We start from the raw sequence: 22,481 nt of genomic DNA, 5'->3' as shown, positions 1-22,481 counted from the left end.
CAGAACAAAAATAAGCCTGACATCAGATTTCTCATGGGAAACAATATAAATGAGAAGACAGTAGAGCAACATCTTTAAAGTTAACCTAGAATTCTATACCCAATAAAAAATGTCTTTCAGCGGGTGTAGTGGCTAATGCCTGTTAACCTAGCACTTTGGGAGGCCAAGGTGGGTGGATCACTTAAGGTCAGGAGTTTGAGACCAGCCTGGCCAACATGATGAGACTCCATTTCTACTAAAAATACAAAATAAGCCAGGTATAGGCCTGTAGTCACAGCTATTTGGGAACCTGAGGTATAATAATCACTTTAACCCAGGAGATGGAGGTTGCAGTGAGCCAAAATCCTGTCACTGGGCAACAGAGTAAAAAAACGAAAAAAAAATCTTTCAAAAATGAAGGTGAAATAAAGACACTTCCAGATATACAATATATGGAATAGTTCACAACCAGCAGACTCACAATATAAGAAATGCTAAAGGAAATCATTCAGATAGACATGATAGCAGATGAAAATCTGAACCTTTTTTTTTTTTGGAGACGGAGTTTCGCTCTTGATACCCAGGCTGGAGTGCAATGGCGCGATCTCGGCTCACCGCAACCTCCGCCTCCTGGGTTCAGGCAATTCTCCTGCCTCAGCCTCCTGAGTAGCTGGGGTTACAGGCACGCGCCACCATGCCCAGCTAATTTTTTGTAGTTTTAGTAGAGACGGGGTTTCACCATGTTGACCAGGATGGTCTCGATCTCTTGACCTTGTGATCCACCCGCCTCGGCCTCCCAAAGTGCTAGGATTACAGGCTTGAGCCACCGCACCCGGCCCAAAAATCTGAATCTTTACAAGGCATTGAAAACCACTGAAAATAGTAACTGCATAGATAAATGTATATAATTTTTAAATTTAAATCTATTTAGAAGAGAATTGATTGTTACACCAGTATAATAATACATTTTGGGTTTATAATACATATAAAAATAAATTGTATAACAGTAGTCTGAAGGTCAGGAGGGGAAAGGTGGAAGTTCATTATTCTAAAGTTGTTATACATGAAGTTTTGCAGCATCACTTGAGGTTTTACAGTGGCAAATGAGGATATACAGTCATTTTTCAGTATCCACAAGGGCTTAATTTCAGAACCCCTGCAGATACAAAATTTGCAGAACTTCAAGTCCCTTATATAAAATGGCATAGTATCTGCATGTCACCTATGCATATCCTCCCATATACTTTAAATCTTCTCTAGATTACTTATGAATACAATGTAAATGTTACATAAATATTATACTATATTGGGTTTCTTAATTTTAATTTTTTATTATATTTTTAAATTGTTTTGTTTTGTTTTTAAGACAGAGTCTCACTCTGTTGCCCGGGCTGGAGTGTAGTGGTGTAATCTCAGCTCACTGCAAACTCCACCTCCTGGGTTCAAGTGATTCCCATACCTCAGCTTCCCAAACAGCTGTGACTGCAGGCCCATGCCTCAGCCTCCAAGTAGCTGGGATTACCGGTGCCTGCCACCACACCCGTCCTTTTTTTTTTTTTTTTTGTATTTTTAGTAAGGACAAGGTTTCACCATGTTGACTAGACTGGTTTTGAACTCCTGACCTCAAGTAATCCGCCCACCTCAGCCTCCCAGTGCTAGGATTATAGACGTGAGCCACCGCACCTAGCCTTAAGAAATATTTTTCATCTTGGGAGGCTGAGGTAGGAGAATTGCTTGAACCGGGACCCTGGAGGCGGAGGTTGCAGTGAGCTGAGATCGCGCCAGTGCACTCCAGCCTGGGCTACAAAGCGAGACTCCATCTCAAAAAAAAAACAAAAAACCATTTTTGATCCACAGATGGTTGAATCTGTGGGTACAGAACCTGTGGATATAGGGGACTGACTGTACTCTAAAAGCCCTAAACCAACTACGAAAATAACCAGGAGTTTTAAGTAATATGCAACAAAATGATAAAATAAGTCATTAATATCTGCTTAATCCAAAAGAAGTCTGAAAGAGGAAAAGGGGGACAAAGAATAGATGGAACAAGTAGAAAGTAAATGGCAAGATGATAAACTCCAAGAATCACATTAAATGTAAATAATCTAAACATCCAATTCAACAGCAGAGATTATCAAATTGGATAAAAAAGTAGGACCCAACTCTATGCTGCCTACATGAAATACAATTAAAATATAAAGACACAAATGGATTAATGGTAAAAAAAAAATAATAATAATAAAACGCATATGAAGTGCTAACATGGGTCAAAAGGAAGCTTGAGTGCTTATATTAGTATCAGGCAAAGTATATTTTCAGAGCAAAGGATATTACCAGAAGTTAAAGAGATTATTTCAAATTGACAAAGGGGTCACATAATTAGGAGGACAAAGCAATCCTAAAAATTTATGTACCAAATAACAAAGCTTCAAAATACATTAAGCAAAAACTGATAGAATTATTTTGAGAAATAAGTAAATTTACTATTATAGCCAGCTATTTCAACACCCTTGTCTCAGTAATTGATCAAACAAGTAGATAGAAAATCAGTAAGGATTTAGAATATTTGAACCAATTTGATCAACCAACTTGATCTAATTGACTTTTTTAGAACACTCTTCCCCACAACAGCAGTATACACATTCTCCTTTAAGTTCATGTAGCATATTTACCAAGCCAGAGAAAAAAGACATGTTATATACAGAAATAAACATGACATCATACTTACGGGCCAGGAAACAAATCTTAATACATTTTAAAGGATTCAAATCATACAAAGTATGTTCTTTACCCAAAATGAAATTAAATTGTAAACCAACAACAGAAAAATCTCTGGGGAAAAATCTCTGAATATTTGGAAACCAAATAATACACTTCTAAATAATTCATAGCTCAAAAGAGAAATTAAAAAAGAAATTAAAAGGAAAATAGCAATGTTTTGAATTGAATCAAAATGAAAACATCAGAATTTGTGGGGTGCCACTAAAGCAGTATTTGGAGGGACATTTACAGCACTAAAATCTATATTAGACAAAAAGAAAGGTCTCAAATAAATGAACTCAGCTTCTACCATAAGAAACTAGGGGCCGGGGCGGTGGCTCATGCCTGTAATCCCAGCACTTTGGGAGGCCAAGGTGGGTGGATCATGAGGTCAGGAGTTTGAGACCAGTCTGGCCAACATAGTGAAACCCCATCTCCACTAAAAATACAAAAAATTAGCCGGATGTCGTGGTGTGCATCTGTAATCCCAGCTACTCAGGAGGCTAAGGCAGGAGAATTGCATGAACCCAGGAAGCAGAGGTTGCAGTGATGCGAGATCGAGCCATTGTACTCCAGCCTAAGTATAATGAGCGGTTGACAGAGTGAGACTCCGTCTCAAAAAAAAAAAAAAAGAAAAAAAAAATTAAACCCAAAGAAAGCGGCGACAGAGCGAGAACCCTCTCTCAAAACAAAAAAAAAAAAAAAAAAAAAGGAAAAAGAAAAAATTAAACCCAAAGTAAGCCAGAAGAAGAAAAAGGAAGTAAATTAAGACCAAATCAGGCCGGGCGCGGTGGTTCACACCTGCAATCCCAGCACTTTGGGAGGCCGAGGCGGGCGGATCACGAAGTCAAGAGATTGAGACCATCCTGGCCAACAGGCTGAAACCCTGTCTCCACTAAAAACGTACAAAAAATTAGCCGGGCATGGTGGTGCGTGCCTGTATTCCCAGCTACTCGGGAGGCTGAGGCAGGAGAACTCCTTGAAGCCGGAAAACGGAAGTTGCAGTGAGCCGAGGTCGCGCCACTGAAACTCCAGCCTCGCGATAGAGCGAGACTGTCTCAAAAAAGACCAAATGAGCAGTCAGCGAAATAGAAAATTAGAAAAACAATTTTAAAAATTAATAATAGAAACTGGTTATTTGAGAAAAATCAACAAAATTTGTAAACTACCTAGACTGATAAGAAAAAAAAAAAAAAAAAAAACCAGAAGATACAAATTACCCGTATTGGAAATAAATGAGATGATGGCATCAACACAGATTCAAATGATATTAAAGGAATAATAAAGGAATGTTAGGAACCATTTTATGACAAATTTGATGAGATAAATTCCTTGAAAGACACAAAATATAAAGGCTTACACAAGAAGAAACAGGTACTGTATCTGTATAGCCCCATATCTATGAAATACACTGAAAATATAGTTAAAATCCTTCCTCAAAGAAAACTCCATGCCCAGATAGCTTCTCTGATAAATTCAACCAAACATTTTAGGAAATGATATTATCTTTGTTTGTTTTTGAGACAGAGTCTCACTCTGTCACCCAGGCTAGAGTGCACTGGTAGGATCTTAGCTCATTGTAACCTCTGCCTCCCAGGTTCATGTGATTCTGATGCCTCAGCCTTCCAAGCAGCTGGGGTTACAGGTATGCACCGCCGTGCCTGGCTAATTTCTTTGTGTTTCTAGTAGAGACAGGGTTTCACTATGTTGGCCAAGCTTGTCTTAAATTCCTGACCGCAAGTGATCTGACTGCCTCAGCCTCCCAGAGTGCTGGGATTACAGACGTGAGCCACCACACCCAGCCAGAAGTGATAATATCAGTTCCTTACAAAGTCTTCCCTCAAAATGGAAGGAAATGGATTACTTCCTAATTCATTCTATGAGACCAGAATTACCTTGATAATAAAATCAAAAATATCACGAGAAGAAAAATTTAAACCAGTATCTCTTATAAAATAAATAAAAATTTCTTAATAAAATTTTAATATTTTGGGTCAGGCATGGTGGCTCACATTTGTAATCCCAGCACTTTGGGAGGCCAAAGTGGGTGGATCACCTGAGATTAGGCTTTCAAGACCAGCCTGGCCAACATCATAAAACCCCATCTCTACGAAAAATACAAAAAAATTATTCAGGTATGGTGGTCGCCACTCCAGCCTGGTGACAGAGCAACACTCCATCTCAAAAGAAAAGAAACAGCATAAGAATGGATTAGGAAGATATCTGATGTAACATGAGTTTTAGAGGGTAAATATGTTATATTTTAATTAAATGCTAATTTAACTGAATCAAAGTAAAAGTTATGGCTGACATAACTAATGCAGGCTCAGAGTGCAATAATAGAAATATGGTGTCTACATTAGGACATGAATTGCATGTTAATAATAGAAATGTGGTGTCTACATTAGGACATTAATTGCACGTTAATGTTGTAGTTAACCCAGGGAAGAAGCAAATTGTAGTCTACATTTTGTACAGGCATCAAGGGCAAAAAGAGAGCTCATAAAGACTTAAGCTCTTGGTCATCTGGAAAACTTTTTTTTTTTTTTTGAGACGGAGTTTCGCTCTTGTTACCCAGGCTGGAGTGCAATGGCGCAATCTCAGCCCACCGCAACCTCCGCCTCCTGGGTTCAGGCAATTCTCCTGCCTCAACCTCCTGAGTAGCTGGGATTACAGGCACGCGCCACCATGCCCAGCTAATTTTTTGTAGTTTTTTTTTGTTTGTTTGTTTCTGTTTTCTGAGACGGAGTTTCGCTCTCGTTACCCAGGCTGGAGTGCAATGGCGCGATCTCGGCTCACCGCAGCCTCCACCTGCTGCGTTCAGGCAATTCTCCTGCCTCAGCCTCCTGAGTAGCTGGGGTTACAGGCACGCGCCACCATGCCCAGCTAATTTTTGTATTTTTAGTAGAGACGGGGTTTCACCATGTTGACCAGGATGGTCTCGATCTCTTGACCTCGTGATCCACCCGCCTCGGCCTCCCAAAGTGCTGGGATTACAGACGTGAGCCACTGCGCCCAGCTGGAAAATCTTTAACAAGATTTAGCAAAGCATTTACTGAATATCTACTGTGTTCTAGGTTCTGTGCTAAACATGTTCATTGCTACTGTGAGGTTTTAGTGCCATTTTGCAGATCATGAAACAGACTGTGGGGAGGGTTAATAATTGGTGAAATTATTGGTAGTGAGTGGCAACACCAAGATTCAGTCTCTCTACTGGCTGCATAATTGGCTTCCTATGTTTTGGAAGATTGTTTCCCCCCAGTGATTTTGGGCCAACAGAAAGTAATTGAACTATTGTATAAAGAGGATAAGGAGATTATTTTGGTATTTTTTCAATTTTATTTCTTTAGCCACATTGTGACAATCATTGTACCAGGAGCTGGGAATGCCCTCAAGGGCTTACTGTAACCTAGTGGGAGAAACAAGAAGTTACAAACTACCACAACATAGAGAGCAGAAGCTGTGACTTGCTTAAGGAACTTTCCAAGTTTGTGAATCCTCCAGAGCTTACAAGTTTCTTCTTTAAATGGATATGAAATCACTAGTAAAGAGAATGAGGCCGTGGTGAGATCAGATGCTGAGCAATCAGCTGCTTACTGACTAGGCACCAGGTTCTGTATAGTGGCCTCACAGCCCCGTAGTTCAAATTCGTGTCTGAGCAAGGTGACAGGGGATCACATTTTGGATATTTGGGGTTGCTCCCAAATATCAAAACTGTTCTGAAACACTTACATATTTCAAAAATATCTATGTGCATGTGTATATGCATACATCTATAATATATTCATATATGTATATGTATATATACAGTAAAAAGTTTTTCTTTTATCTCACCTTATTTCTACAGCCTCCTTCCAGGCAGGTAACCACTGAATTCTTTTTCTTATCTATTTTCTAGATTTTCTTTATATCTATTCAAGCAAGTACAAATACAAAATCTTATTTTTACAACTTTCTTACTCCAAAGGCAAAATTTTGTATGCATGAATCTGCACCTCACTTTTTCATATGCTGTGTCTTAAAGATCTTTCCAAATCAATAGAAAACATCCTCATTAATTTTTTACTGTCAAATACTATCTGGATATGCCGTGATTTATTTAACCTGCTTCCTATTGATAGGCATTTATGTTGTTTTGAAACAATATAGAAATGAATAACCTCAATATATATCATTTCTCGCATATATATATATATATATATAAATTCTCGTCCAGGAATTGCTGGATGAAGCATATACTCATTTGTAATTTCTTCCCTCTCCCACCTCCCGAGATGAAATCTTACTCTGCTGCCCAGGCTAGGGTACAGTGGCCTGATCTTGGCTCACTGCAACCTCTGCCTTCTGGGTTCAGCGATTCTCCTGCCTTGGCCTCCTGAGTAGCTGAGATTACAGGTACGTGCCACTACGTCCAGCTAATTGTTTTGTATTTTTGGTAGAGACGGGGTTTCACCATGTTGGCCAGGCTGGTTTCGAACTCCTGACCTCATGATCCACCCACCTTGGCCTCACAAAGTGCTGGGATTACAGGCGTGAGCCACTGTGCCAGCCTTATTTGTAATTTATATATATGCTGTCAAACTACCGTCCTAACAGGTTGTACAGATATTTCCGCAGGCTCACTAATTGAGTTTATTTATTGAACTTTTGGATTTTTGTGAATCTGATGGGTAAAAAATAAAATCTGTGGTTTTTTGTTTGTTTGTTTGAGATGAAGTTTCACTCTTGTTGCCCAGGCTGGAGTACAATGGCGTGATCTCGGCTCACTGCAACCTCCACCTCCCGGGTTCAAGTGATTCTCCTGCCTCAGCCTCCTGAGTAGCTGTGATTACAGGCATGCACCACCACATCTGGCTAATTTTTTGTATTTTTAGTAGAGACAGGGTTTTTCCATGTGGCTCAGGCTGGTCTCGAACTCCCGACCTCAAGTGATCTTCCCGCCTCAGCCTTCCAAACTGCTGGGATTACAGGTGTGAGCCACCACACCTGGCCTATTTGTGTTTTCTTTTTTTTTTTTTTTTGAGACAGAGCCTTACTCTGCTGCCTAGGCTGGAGTGCAGTGGTGCGATCTCGGCTTACTGTAACCTCCACCTCCCGGGTTCAAGCGATTCTCCTGCCTCAGCCTCCTGAGTAGCTGAGATTACAGGTGCATGCCACCACACTCAGCTAATTTTTGTATTTTTAGTAGAGACAGGGTTTCACCATGTTGGTCAGGCTGGTCTGGAACTCCTGACCTTGTAATCTGCCTACCTGGGCCTTCCAAAGTGCTGGGATTATAGGCGTGAGTCACCATGCCCAACCAAATCTGTGTTTTCTAAATTTGCATTTCCCCTATTGACATTGAACATTGTTGCATTTGTTTAAAAGCTATTTGCATATTTTTCCCTATAAACTCTAAGTTCATAGCCTTTATTCTTTAGTTATTAAGTTGTTGGTTATCATAGCTGGGGTTCTGCTAGAATCAGAACTTAAGGGAAGGACTTGGGTGCATGTTGTTTTTGGGGAAATGATTCTTGGAAGCAGGAGGAAGCCAACATAAGAGTGTCTTTTGTACATAATTGCCATAAAACAGAAAGGCTTGAGTACACTAGATCCTCCAAGAAGCACGAGAATTCCTGAAAGAATTATCCTTCTGAAGGAGAGGCTCGGGCCAGGCACAATTGCTCATGCCTGTAATCCCAGCACTTTGGGAGGCCAAAGACAGGAGGATCACTTGAGACCAGGAGTTTGAGACCAGCCTGGGCAACATAGGAAGACCTCCTCTCTGCAAAAAATAAAACTAAATTAGCTAGGTTTGGTAGCCCACGCTTTTGGTCCCACCTACATATGAGGCTGAGGTAGAATTGCTTGAGCCAAGGAGGTCGAGGCTGCAATGAACCATGATCTCACCACTGAGCTCCAGGCTGGGTAACAAAGTGAGACACCATCTCACAAAAAAAAAAAAAGGAATGAGAGCCTGAGACATTTATTCTCATGTACCTTATTAATTTAAGATTGCCTTGCAAGCATTATACTTTCTTGCACTTCTGGACCATACACAGGGCTGAGAGAGCTTTGTGGCCTTGGAGAAGGCTCTGAGACAAATAGCTAAAAGAAGCTGGATGTCAGCTTTGAGGTGGGATGCTGTCCCCAGGAGTCTGAGCTCATGTAGAACTGTCCACTAGAGTCCCTGCTGAAATCAAAGGTAGACCAAAGGGATGTAGTGCAGGGCAACAAAGCATCTGCTTACTATAATTGTTTTTAATCTTATTGGCCTCTGTTGACAGTAGTGCATAGTGTAATTATTTGTGATATTAGTTACAAATATTTTCCCTGGTTTATAATTTTTATACATAGTTTAAAGTAACAGCTTTGGCCAGGCTGAATGGCTTATGCCTGTAATTCCAGCACTTTGGGAGGCTGAGACGGGCGAATCACTTGAGGCCAGGAGATTGAGACCAGCCTGGCCAACATGGTGAAACCCTGTCTCTACTAAAAATACAAAAATTAGGTGGACATGGATAGTGCATGCCTATAATCCCAGCTACTTGGGAGGCTGAGGCACGAGAATCACTTGAACCCAGGAGGCGGTGGTTACAGTGAGCCAAGATTGCGCCACTGCACTCCAGCCTTGGTGACAGAGTCAGACTCTGTCTCAAATAAAATAAAATAAAGTGACATACTTTTATTTTTGTCTTGAACTAAAATAAAATTATATACATAAAATTAAAAGTATGTAATTCAGTTTAAAAAGGTATAATTCAAATGTTAAGTATTATATTCACAGAATTATGCAATAAAATTCAGAACATTTTCATCACTCTAAGAAAAAAAACCCATATCTGTTAACAGTCATTCCCTGTTTTATCTCTCTCCTCAGCCGCTGGCAACCACAAATCTGTTTTCTATTTCTTTGTATCTATCTATTCTGGGCATTTTATATAATTGTTACGCATGGGCTTTTGTGACTAGCTTCTTTCTTTTTTTTTTTCCATTTATTTATTTTATTGCATTTTAGGTTTTGGGGTACATGTGAAGAACATGCAAGATTGTCGCATAGGTACACACATGGTAGTGTGATTTGCTGCCTTCCTCCCCATCACCTACATCTGGCATCTCCCCCCTTGCTATCTCTCCCCAACTCCCCACCCCCACCGTCCCTCCTCTATTTCCCCCCAAATGACTCGAGTGTGTAGTGCTCCCCTCCCTGTGTCCATGTGTTCTCATTGTTCAACACCCACCTATGAGTGAGAACATGCGGTGTTTGATCTTCTGCTCTTCTGTCAGTTTGCTGAGAATGATAGTTTCCAGGTTCATCCATGTCCCTACAGAGGACACAAACTCATCATTTTTGATGAATGCATAATATTCCATGGTGTATATGTGCCACATTTTCCTTGTCCAGTCTATCATCGATGGGCATTTGGGTTGGTTCCAGGTCTTTGCTATTGTAAACAGTGTTGCAATGAACATTCGTGTGCATGTGTCCTTATAGTAGAACAATTTATAATCCTTTGGATATATACCCAGTAATGGGATTGCTGAGTCAAATGGAATTTCTATTTCTAGGTCCTTGAGGAATCGCCACACTGTGATCCACAATGGTTGAACTAATTTACACTCCCACCAACAGTGTAAAAGTGTTCCTATTTCTCCACATCCTCTCCAGCATCTGTTGGCTCCAGATTTTTTTTTTTTGAGACGGAGTTTCACTCTTGTTACCCAGGCTGGAGTGCAATGGCACAATCTCAGCTCACTGTAACCTCCGCCTCCTGGGTTCAGGCAATTCTCCTGCCTCAACCTCGACAGTTGCTGGGATTACAGGCACGCGCCACCATGCCCAGCTAATGTTTTGTATTTTTAGTAGAGACGGGGTTTCACCATGTTGACCAGGATGGTCTCAATCTCTTGACCTCGTGATCCACCCGCCTCGGCCTCCCAAAGTGCTGGGATTACAGGCTTGAGCCACCGCGCCCGGCCCAGATTTTTTAATGATCGCCATTCTAACTAGCGTGAGATGGTATCTCAATGTAGTTTTGATTTACATTTCTCTGATGACCAGTGATGATGAGCATGTTTTCATGTTTGTTGGCCTCATGTGTGTCTTCTTTTGTAAAGTATCTGTTCATATCCTTTGTCCACTTTTGAATGGGCTTGTTTGTTTTCTTCTTGTAAATCTGTTTTAGTTCTTTGTAAATTCTGGATATCAGCCCTTTGTCAGATGGGTAAACTGCAAAAATTTTTTCCCATTCTGTTGGTTGCCGTTTCACTCTAATGACTGTTTCTTTTGCCGTGCAGAAGCTGTGGAGTTTAATTAGGTCCCATTTGTCTATTTTGGCTTTTGTTGTCAATGCTTTAGGTGTTTTGGTCATGAAGTCCTTGCCTACACCTATGTCCTGAATGGTTTTGCCTAGATTTTCTTCTAGGGTTTTTATGATGTTAGGTCTTATGTTTAAGTCTTTAATCCATCTGTAGTTAATTTTAGTGTAAGGTGTCAGGAAGGGGTCCAGTTTCTGCTTTCTGCACATGGCTAGCCAGCTTTCCCAACACCATTTATTGAACAGGGAATCCTTTCCCCATTGCTTGTTTTTGTCTGGTTTGTCAAAGATCAGATGGTTGTAGATATGTTGTGTTGCCTCCAAGACCTCTGTTCTGTTCCATTGGTCTATATCTCTGTTTTGGTACCAGTACCATGCTGTTTTGATTACTGTAGCCCTGTAGTATAGTTTGAAGTCCGGTAATGTGATGCCTCCCGCTTTGTTCTTTTTGCTTAGAATTGACTTGGCTATGCGGGCTCTCTTTTGGTTCCATATGATGTTTAAGGTGGTTTTTTCCAGTTCTGTGAAGAAGGTCATTGGTAGCTTGATGGGGATAGCATTGAATCTGTTTCGGCTTCTTCCTGGTTTAGGCTTGGGAGGAGGCAAGTGTCCAGGAATTTATCCATTTCTTCCAGGTTTACTAGTTTATGTGCATAGAGTTGTTTGTAATAATCTCTGACGATGGTTTGAATTTCTGTGGAATCTGTGGTGATATCCCCTTTATCATTTTTTATTGCATCAATTTGGTTATTCTCTCTTTTCTTTTTTATTAATCTGGCTAGTGGTCTGTCTATTTTGTTGATCTTTTCAAAAAACCAGCTCCTGGATTTATTGATTTTTTGAAGGGTTTTTTGTGTCTCTATCTCCTTCAGTTCTGCTCTGATCTTAGCTATTTCTTGTCTTCTGCTAGACTTTGAGTTTTCTTGATCTTGCTCCTCTAGCTCTTTCAATTTTGACAATAGGATGTCAATTTTTGATCTCTCCTTGCTTCTCATATGGGCATTTATTGCTATATATTTTCCTCTAGAGACTGCTTTAAATGTGTCCCAGAGATTCTGGTATGTTGTGTCTTCATTCTCATTGGTTTTGAAGAACATCTTTATTTCTGTCTTCATTTCATTGTTTATCCAGTCAACATTCAAGAGCAAGTTGTTCAGTTTCCATGAAGCTGTGCGGTTCTGGGTTAGTTTTTGAATTCTGAGTTCTAACTTGATTGCACTGTGGTGTAAGAGACTGTTTGTTATGATTTCCGTTCTTTTGCATTTGCTGAGGAGTGATTTATTCCCAATTATGTTGTCAATGTTAGAGTAGGTGTGATGTGGTGCTGAGAAGAATGTATATTTTGTGGATTTGGGGTGGAGAGTTCTGTAAATGTCTATTAGGTTTGCTTGGTCCAGGTCTGAGTTCAAGTCCTGGATATCCTTGTTAATTTTCTGTCTGGTTGATCTGTCTAATATTGACAGTGGGGTGTTAAAGTCTCCCACTATAATTGTGTGGGAGCCTAAGTCTCTTTGTAAGTCATTAAGACCTTGCCTTATGTATCTGAGTGCTCCTGTATTGGGTGCGTATATATTTAGGATCATTAGCTCTTCTTGTTACATTGATCCTTTTACCATTATGTAATGTCCTCCTTTGTCTCTTTTGATCTTTGTTGCTTTAAAGTCTATTTTATCAGAGATGAGAATTGCAACTCCTGCTTTTTTTTGCTCTCCATTTGCTTGGTAAATCCTCTCCATCCTTTTATTTTGAGCCTTTGTGTATCCTTGCATGTGAGATGGGTTTCCTGGATACAGCATACCGATGGGTTTTGGCATTTTATCCAATTTGCCAGTCTGTGTCTTTTGATTGGGGCATTTAGTCCATTTACATTTAGGGTTAATATTGTTATGTGTGAATTTGATACTGCCATTTTGGTGCTAGCTGGCTGCTTTGCCCATTAGTTGATGCAGATTCTTCATTGTGTTGATTCTCTTTACCATTTGGCACGTTTTTGGAGTGGCTGGTACTGGTTGTTCCTTTATATGTGTAGAGCCTCTTTCAGGAGCTCTTGTAAAGCTGGCCTGGTGGTGACGAAATCTCTGAGTACTTGCATGCTCACAAAGGATTTTATTTTTCCTTCACTTATGAAGCTTAGTTTGGCTGGATAGGAGATTCTGGGTTGAAAGTTCTTTTCTTTAAGGATGTTGAATATTGGCCCCCACTCTCTTCTGGCTTGTAGGGTTTCTGCTGAGAGATCTGCTGTGAGTCTGATGGGCTTCCCTTTGTGGGTAACCCGACCTTTCTCTCTGGCTGCCCTTAGTATTTCCTCCTTCATTTCAACCCTGGTGAATCTGACGATTATGTGCCTTGGGGTTGTTCTTCTTGAGGAATATCTTTGTGGTGTTCTCTGTATTTCCTGGACTTGAATATTTGCCTGCCTTGCTAGGTTGGGGAAGTTTTCCTGGATAATATCCTGAAGCGTATTTTCCAGCTAGGATTCATTCTCTTCGTCGCATTCAGGTACGCCTATCAAACGTAGATTAGGTCTTTTCACATAGTCCCACATTTCTTGGAGACTTTGTTCATTCCTTCTTACCCTTTTTTCTCTATTCTTGCCTTCCCGTTTTATTTCATTGAGTTGATCTTCGACCTCTGATATCCTTTCTTCTGCCTGATCAATGCGGCTGTTGATACTTGTGCATGCTTCACGAAGTTCTTGTGTTGTGTTTTTCAGCTCCATCAATTCACTTATATTCCTTTCTATTTTGTCCATTCTCGTTAGCATTTCGTCAAATCTTTTTCAAGGTTCTTAGTTTCTTTGCATTGGGTTAGAACATGTTCTTTTAGTTCACAGAAGTTTCTTACTACCCACCTTCTGAAGTCTGATTCTGTCATTTCATCACACTCGTTCTCCATCTAACCTTGTTCCCTTGCTAGTGAGGAGTTGTGATCCCTTGTAGGAGGAGAGGTGTTCTGGTTTCGGGTGTTTTCATCTTTTTGCACTGGTTTCTTCCCATCTTTATGGATTTATCCACCTGTCGTCTTTGTAGTTGCTGGCTTTCAGATTGGGTCTCTGAGTGGACGTTCTGTTTGTTGATGATGAGGTTATTTCTGTTTCTTAAGTTTTCCTTCTAACAGTCTGGCCCTCTGCTGTAGGTCTGCTGAGGTCCACTCCAGGCCCTGCTTGCCTGGGGATCACGTGCAGCAGCTGCAGAACAGTAAGGGTTGTTACGAGTTTTCTTCTTCTGCTATCTTCGTCCCAGAAGGATACCCGCCAAGTGTCAGTCTGATCTCTCCTTTATAAGGTGGCTCTTTGGATATACAGGGGTCAGGCAGCTGCTTGAGGAGACAGTCTGTTCTTTATAGGAGCTCAAATGCTGAGCTGTGAGCTCCATTGTTCATTCAGAGCTCCTGGGCAGGTATGTTTAGGTCTGCTGCAGCAGAACTCATAAACCGCTTTTTGTTCCCAGGTGCTCTGTCCCAGGGATTTAGGGCTTTATTTATGAGTTTCTGTTATGCTGCTGCCTTCTTTTTTTTTTCCTTCAAAGCTGCCCTGCCCAGCAAGGAGGCAGCCTAGTCACTGTCTGCCTGTAGAGGTTTTGCTGAGCTGCTGTGGGCTCCGCCCAGCTGCCAAGTGAACTTCCCTGCAGTCCTGTTTATATGGGTGTAGTTAGAACTACCTGGGCAATGGTGGCCCACCTCTGTTATGGCCGACTCTCTCTGTAGTGGCAGGTTGCCTTGGCAATGGCAGGCTGCCTCAGCATTGGCTGGCTATCTCTGTAGTTTTGGAGTGCCTTGGTGATGGCGGACGCCCCTCCCCCACAGAGCTGGACTGTCCCGGGTTCAGCTGCGCTTGCTGTGAAACTCTCAATCCAGAGAGTTTCTGATTGCTGTTCTTTTGTGGGGGTGGGACCAGCCGAGCATGATCGCCTGGGTCCCTGCTTCAGAGCCTTTTTTTTTTTTTTAAGTTGGTGTTCCAGTCACCTGTTGAAGAGGCGCCAGGATCTGTGTGTTTTCCCATGCAGCGACTCGGCAGCACTGAGATTCGTGGCGCTTTTTTTGCCCTAGAATCTACTGTCCTGGTTCCCTGTTCAGTCCCCTTTTTAAACAGATGAATGGGCGACTTCCCGTGACTCCAATCGCCAGCCAAAAGGGCACCCGGACCAGTGTATTTTGTACGGAGAACCGCTGCGCGGGGCACTGGCAAAGCAGCCACATGAAGCAAAGCAGCCATGCTGGCCCACACAGCCGCGCTGGCCAAATCAGCTGCTCTGGTGACCCGTGGAGCTCCTCCATCTGGGAATTTCCTAGTCTGTGGGCAATAAAAATGCGGCATCCACTCACTGTCTGCGCTTTCACTGGGAGCTGCAATCCTGAGCTGTTCCTAAACGGCCATCTTGGATCCACCCCCGACTAGCTTCTTTCATTTGACATAATGTTTTCAAGGTTCATCCATATTGCAGTATGTATCAGTACTTCATTTCTTTTTACTGCTGAATAATATTCTGTTGTATGGATAAAAATAGGATACAAATCAATTTTTAATTTTTCAATAGGTAAGTTGATACAAATCAATTTTCAGTTTTTCAGTTGGGTTGTCTATTATTGATTTTTAAGAGGTTTTTAAAAAATACATATTTGGGATACAAGTTCTTTTTTTATTTATTTATTTATTTATTTATTTATTTTTGAGACAGAGTTTCGCTCTTGTTACCCAGGCTGGAGTGCAATGGCACGATCTCGGCTCACTGCAACCTCCGCCTCCTGTGTTCAAGCAATTCTCCTGCCTCAGCCTCCCGAGTAGCTGGGACTACAGGCGTGCGCCACCATGCCCAGCTAATTTTTTTGTATTTTTAGTAGAGACGGGGTTTCACCATGTTGGCCAGGATGGTCTCGATCTCTTGACCTCGCGATCCACCCGCCTCGGCCTCCCAAAGTGCTGGGATTACAAGCGTGAGCCACCGCGCCCGGCCTTGGGATACAAGTTCTTTATCAGACATATGATTTTCAAAGATTTTCTCCCATTCTGTGGGTTGTCTTTCATTTTCTTGATGATGTCCTTTGAAGCATAAACATATGTTTATCCATACAATATATAATGTATGGATAAACACCATTCATCAGCTGATGGGCATGTGGGTTATTTCCATTTTGGGGCTATTATGAACAGTCCTTCTATGAACATTTGTGCACAAGTTTTTGGTTGAATGTGTGTTTTCCCTGCTCTCTCATTTCAAACCTAGGGGTGGAATTGCTGGGTCATATGGTAACTCTGTGTATAACCATTTGAGGAATTGTTTTCCAAAGTGGCAGCACCATTTTACATTTCTACTAGCAATGTGTGAAGATTCAAATTTCTTTCTACCCTACCAACACTTGTTAATGTCTTTTTGATCATAGTCATCTTTGTGGGTATGATGTAGTAGCTTGTTGTGGTTTTGATTTGCATTTCTCCAGTGGCTAATGATGTTGAGCATCTTTTCATGTGCTTATTGGCCATTTGCGTATTGTCCTTGAAGAAGTATCTATACAAATCAATTTCCATTTTTCAGTTGGGTTGTCTATTATTAATTTATAAGAGTGTTTAAAAATTTATTTGGGATACAAGTCCTGTATCATATATGTGATTTTCAAATATTTTTTCTCATTCCGTGGATTGTCTTTTACTTTCTTAATGGTGTCCTTTGAATCATAAAGTCTATCTATCTTGATGAAGACTAATTTATCTATTTTTGTTGTTTTTTGTGTTTTCAGTGCTACAGCTAAGAAACCATTGCCTAATCCATGGTCATAAAAATTACTCCTGTGTTTTCTTCTAAGAGTGTTGTAGTTATGAGCTATTACATTTAGATATATAATCCATTTTAGGTTAATTCTTGTATGTGATATGAGGAAGAGGTTCAACTTCATTCTTTTGCCTATGGATATCCAGTTGTCACAAAACCATTTGTTAAGATGACTAATTTTTTTTAATCCATTGAATTTTCTTGGCACTCTTGTCAAATTTCATTTGCCCATAAAATGTAAGGGTTTATCTCCGGACTCTCCATGTTATTTCCTTGATCTGTGTGTCTATCCTTATGCCAACACCACACTGCATAATTATGGTTGCTTTGTATGAAGTTCTGAAATGGGGATGTGTAAGTCCTCCAGCTTTGCTTTTCGTTTTCAAGATTGTTTTTGGCTATCCTGGGTTCCTTGCATTTTTATTTAAATTTTAGGATTAACTCGTCAATTTGTGTAAGGAATCCAGCTGGAATTTTGATGGGGCTTACTGTGAATCTTTACAATAGTTTGAGTAGTATTGCCATCTTAATATTAACCTTTCTGATCTGTGAGCATGGGTGTCTCTCTATTTGTTTAGGTCTTCTTTAGTTTCTTTCAACAATCTTTTGTGGCCAGATATTGTGGCTCATACCTGTAATCCCAGAACTTTAGGAGGCTGAGGCAGGCTGATCACTTGAGCTCAGGAGTTCGAGAGCAGCCTGGGCAACATGGCAAAACCCCATCGCTACAAGAAATTAAAAAAAAATTAGCTGGGCATGGTGGCATGTGCTTGTCATCCTAGCTACTTGGGAGACTGAGGTGGGAGGATCACGTGAGCCCAGGAAGTCGAGGTTGTTGTGAGCCATGGTCATGCCACTGCACTCCGGCTTGGGCAGTAGAGTGAGACGCTGACTCGAAAAGAAAAAAGCCAATAATGATTTGTAGTTTTCATAGTGTAAATTTTGAACTTCTTTTGTTCTATTTATTTCTAAGTACTTATTATTTCTGATGCCGTTATAAAATGAAAGCTTTTCCTTAAGTTTATTTTGAGGTTATCGCAATTATATAGGAATACAATTGATTTTTGAATACTGCTCTTCTGTCCTGGAGCCTTGGACATTTATTAGCTCTAGTAGTTTTGTAGTGGCTTCTTAGGACTTCCTATGTTCTGGATCCTATCATCTGCAAATAAATGTGGTTTAATTTCTTCCTTCCAACCTGGATACATTTTATTTTCCTTCCTAATTACACTAGATAGAACTTCTTTTACATGTTAAATAGAAGTGGCAAGAGTGGACATTCTTATCTTGGTCCAGACCACAATTTGATCTTTACCACTCAGTCTGATGGTAGCAGGTTTTTTTTTTTTTTTTTTTTTTTTTTTTTTTTTTTTTTTTTGGTTGCTGTTATTTTGGGTTTTTGTCTTTTTTTTTCTTTTGTCCTCTTGTGTTGAAACTGAAAGTAGTGGGTTTTTTGTAGCTGCTTTTTATCAAGTAGAGGAAGGTCCCTTCTGTTTCTAGTTTACTGAGTGTTTTTAATCGCAAAAGAGTGTTGGATTTTGTCAAATGCTTTACCTGTGTCCCTTGAGATGATCATGTGGTTTTTGTCCTTTATTCCATTAATAGGGTGTATGGAATAACATCTTGTTGATTCTTGTATGTTAAACCAACCTTGCATTTCAGCTATAAATCTCAATTAGTCATAGCATATAATCCTGTTTTGTTTTGTTTTGTTGTTTTGTTTTGTGATGGAGTCTCCATGTTGTCACCCTGGCTGGAGTGCAATGGCATGATCTCAGCTCATCCACCTCCCAGGTTCCAGCAATTCTTCTGCCTCAGCCTCCCGAATTGCTGAAATTACAAGTGCCTGCCACCATGCCCAGCTAATTTTTGTATTTTTAGTGGAGATGGGGTTTCACCATGTTGGCCAGGCTGGTCTCAAACTCCTGACCTCAGGTGATCCACCCACCTCAGCCTCCCAAAGTGCTGGGCTTACAGGCATGAGCCACTGGGCCAACCTATAATCCTTTTTACATGCTGCCATAGTATTTGCTAATATTTTGTTGAGCATTCCCACCCCCACACCCTGAGATGGAGTTTCACTGTTGTTGCCCATATAGGAGTGCAGTGGCGCAACCTCAGCTCATGCAACCTCTGCCTCCCAGGTACAAGCAATTTTCTCAGCCTCCCAAGTAGCTCGGATTATAGGCATGTGCTACCATGCCCAGCTAATTTTTTTGTATTTAGTAGAGAGGGGATTTCACCATGTTAGTCAGGCTGATCACCAACTCCTGACCTCAGGTGATCCACTCACCTCGGCCTCCAAAGTGCTGGGATTTTACAGGCATGCACCACTGCATTTTTATGTACACATTCATGTGTTTCATAAACTATTCTCTGTAGCTAGCTTTTCTCCCTCCCTCCCTTCCTTCCTTTCTTCCTTCTTCCTCTTCCTTTTATTTCTTTTCTTTTCTTCCTTTCTTCTTTTCCTTTATTCCTTTTCTTTTTGAGACAGGGTCTTGTTCTGTCACTCAGGCTGGAGTGCAGTGGTTCAAGCATAGCTCACTCTGTAGCCTCAAACTTCCTAGCTCAAGTAGTCCTCCCACTTCAGCCTCTGGAGTAGCTGGGATTTTAGGTGCAAACCATGGCACCCAGCCTTTTGATGTCTTTGGGTAATATTGGCCTTACGAAGTGGAGTTGGGAAATGTTCCTTCATCTTCTACCTTTTGAAAGAATTTGAGAAAGGGGAGGCAAGCAGAAGTTATTGGGTCAAATCCACATTCATAGTGGCTGTATTTTTCTATATAAATATTAATCTTTAAATGTTGATAGGACTCACTAAGAAGACTTGTGAACTAGGCTTTTCTTTGTGGATAATTGTGGGATTTATTTTTGGTTTTGTTTTTAACTAATTTAGTCTCTTGTTATAGGTCTATTCAGATTTTTTCCGTCTCCTTGAGTCAATTTTGATCATTTCTGCTCTAAGAATTGTCAATTCCAACTCTAATTTTCTAATTAGATTTAACTAATTTGATGGCTATATTAGTTTATGAGGGCTGCCTTAACAAAATACTACACACTCGGTGGTTTAAACAACAGCAATTTATTTTCACACAGTCCTGGACACTGGAAGTCCAAGATTGAGATGCTGGCAGGATTGGTTTCTCCTGAGGCCTCTCTTCTTGACTTGCAGATGACCATCATCTTGCTGTGTCCTCACGTGGCCTTTCCTCGCATATGGGCATATTCCTGATGTCTCTTCTTCTTATAAGGACACCAGTCATATCAGATTAAGCCCTCACTCTATGACCTCATTTCATCATAATTACCTTTTTAAAGGTCCTTTTTCTAAATACAGTCACATTCTAAGGTTTTGGGAATTGGGGCTTCAATATATGAATTTCAAGGAGACAGTTCAGTCTATAACAATGGCATACAATTGTTCGTAGCATTTGTTTATAATTTTTTTCTTTAAGGTTGCCAGTGATGCCTTCTCTTTTATTCCTAATTTTAGTAATTTATATCTTCTTTTTTCCTTGGTCAATCTAACTAAAGATTTGTCAATTTTGTTGATTCACTTGAAAAACAAACTTCTGGTTTTGTTGATTTCCACTATTGTTTCTCTGTTCCTTACTTTATTCGTTTATGCTATTGTCTTTATTACTTCCTTTCTTCTTCTTTCTTTTGGTTTAGTTTGCACTTCTTTTTCTAGTTTCTTAAGATTATTATTTGGAATCATTCTTTTTTTTTTTTTTTCTTTTTTTTTTGAGACGGAGTTTCGCTCTTGTTACCCAGGCTGGAGTGCAATGGCGCGATCTCGGCTCACTGCAACCTCCGCCTCCCGGGTTCAGGCAATTCTCCTGCCTCAGCCTCCTGAGTAGCTGGGATTACAGGCAGGCACCACCATGCCCAGCTAATTTTTTTTGTAGTTTTAGTAGAGACGGGGTTTCACCATGTTGACCAGGATGGTCTCGATCTCTTGACCTCGTGATCCACCCGCCTCGGCCTCCCAAAGTGCTGGGATTATAGGCTTGAGCCACCGCGCCCGGCCTTGGAATCATTCTTAAGGTGATTGATTTGGGATCATTTTTTCTTAATATACATGTTAACAGCTGTAAATTTCCTTCTAATTACTTTAGTGGCATCCCATAAATTGTTGTATGTTGTGTTTGATTTAATTTTATACATTTTTTTATTTTGAGACGGAGTCTCCTTCTGTCACCCAGGCTGGAGTGCAGTGGTGCGCTCGGTTCACTGCAACCTCCACCTCCCGGGTTCAAGCAATTCTCCTACCTCAGCCTCCTGAGTAGCTGGGATTATAGGCACCCGCCACCATATCTGGCTAATCTTTTTGTATTTTTAGTAGAGACAGGGTGTCGCTGTGTTGGCCAGGCTGGTCTCAAACTCCTGACCTCAAGCAATCCACCTGCCTTGGCCTTCCAAAATGTTGGGATTACAGGTATGAGCCACTGTGCCCAGCCTAATTTTCATTTATTTTAAAATGATATACAATTTCCCTTGTGATGTATTTGATCCATTGGTTATTTAGGAGTGTGTTATTTTTCATAAATTTGTGACTTTCTTAAATTTTGTTCTTTTATTGATTGCTCATTTGAGTCTCTTGAGGTTACAGAATATATTTTGTATGATTTTAATTCTTTGAAGCTTATTGAGGTTTGTTTTATGGTATAACATATGGTCTATCCTGGCGAATTTCCCTTGTGCCCTTGAAAACAATATATATTTTGCTTTAGTTGGTGAATGTTCTACTGATGTCAGTTAGGCTTTGTTGGTTTACGGTATCGTTAAAGTCTTTTATTTCCTTATTGATGTTCTCCCATTCTCCTGTCCCTTAGGACATGCTCCTCAGACTCTCAGATTTAACAGTCCCTTTTGATGCTTTCCTGTGTTAACCGATCTAGCTGTTTTGCTGGGGCAGTCAGGAATTTGGGGTCTCTACTCATTTAGAAAAACTCTAATTGGCTTGAGTCTTTCTCTCTTCCACAGCCTGTCTCTGAAATAGCATGTGGTTTTTTCTGGGCTGAAATATTTTCTTAATCCAAAGAGCTTTCCTTTGGATGTTCCTGGTATTGCAGTAAATTAATTCTAGTTTATTTAAAACAAAACAAAACAAAAAAAAAACAAACACTTTCTTTCAGAGAAAAATGCTTTCTCCTACATTTAAGTGAGTTAGTTTGCATGACACTTTTAAGATAACCCATCTAGATACAGATAAATATATCTCATTAAAATCTGGCTTTGAGGCCCGGTGCAGTGGCTCACAGTAATTCCAGCACTTTGGGAGGCCAAGGCAGGTGGATCACTTGAGGTCAGGAGTTTGAGACCAGCCTGGCCAACTTGGCAAAACCTTATCTCTACCAAAAAATACAAAAATTGGCCGGGCGCGGTGGCTCAAGCCTGTAATCCCAGCACTTTGGGAGGCCGAGGCGGGTGGATCACGAGGTCAAGAGATCGAGACCATCCTGGTCAACATCGTGAAACCCCGTCTCTACTAAAAATACAAAAAATTAGCTGGGCATGGTGGTGCGTGCCTGTAATCCCAGCTACTCAGGAGGCTGAGGCAGGGGAATTGCCTGAACCCAGGAGGCGGAGGTTGCGGTGAGCCGGGATCGTGCCATTGCACTCCAGCCTGGGTAACGAGAGCGAAACTCCGTCTCAAAAAAAAAAAAAAAAAAAAAAA

General features: G+C 40.7%; 1 protein-coding gene across 4 annotated transcripts in view; it reads left to right on the top strand.

Annotated features, from left to right (window-relative positions):
* GREB1L (GREB1 like retinoic acid receptor coactivator) overlaps nucleotides 1–22,481 on the top strand; it is a 316,301-nt gene that overhangs the window by 193,458 nt on the left and 100,362 nt on the right. The window lies entirely within an intron of this gene.

Source organism: Sapajus apella, unplaced genomic scaffold, assembly GCF_009761245.1.
Source record: "Sapajus apella isolate SASKATOON/1434 unplaced genomic scaffold, GSC_monkey_1.0 scaffold29, whole genome shotgun sequence".
In the NCBI taxonomy this organism is placed as follows: Eukaryota; Metazoa; Chordata; class Mammalia; order Primates; family Cebidae; genus Sapajus; species Sapajus apella.
This window is presented reverse-complemented; position numbering and strand designations above follow the sequence as displayed.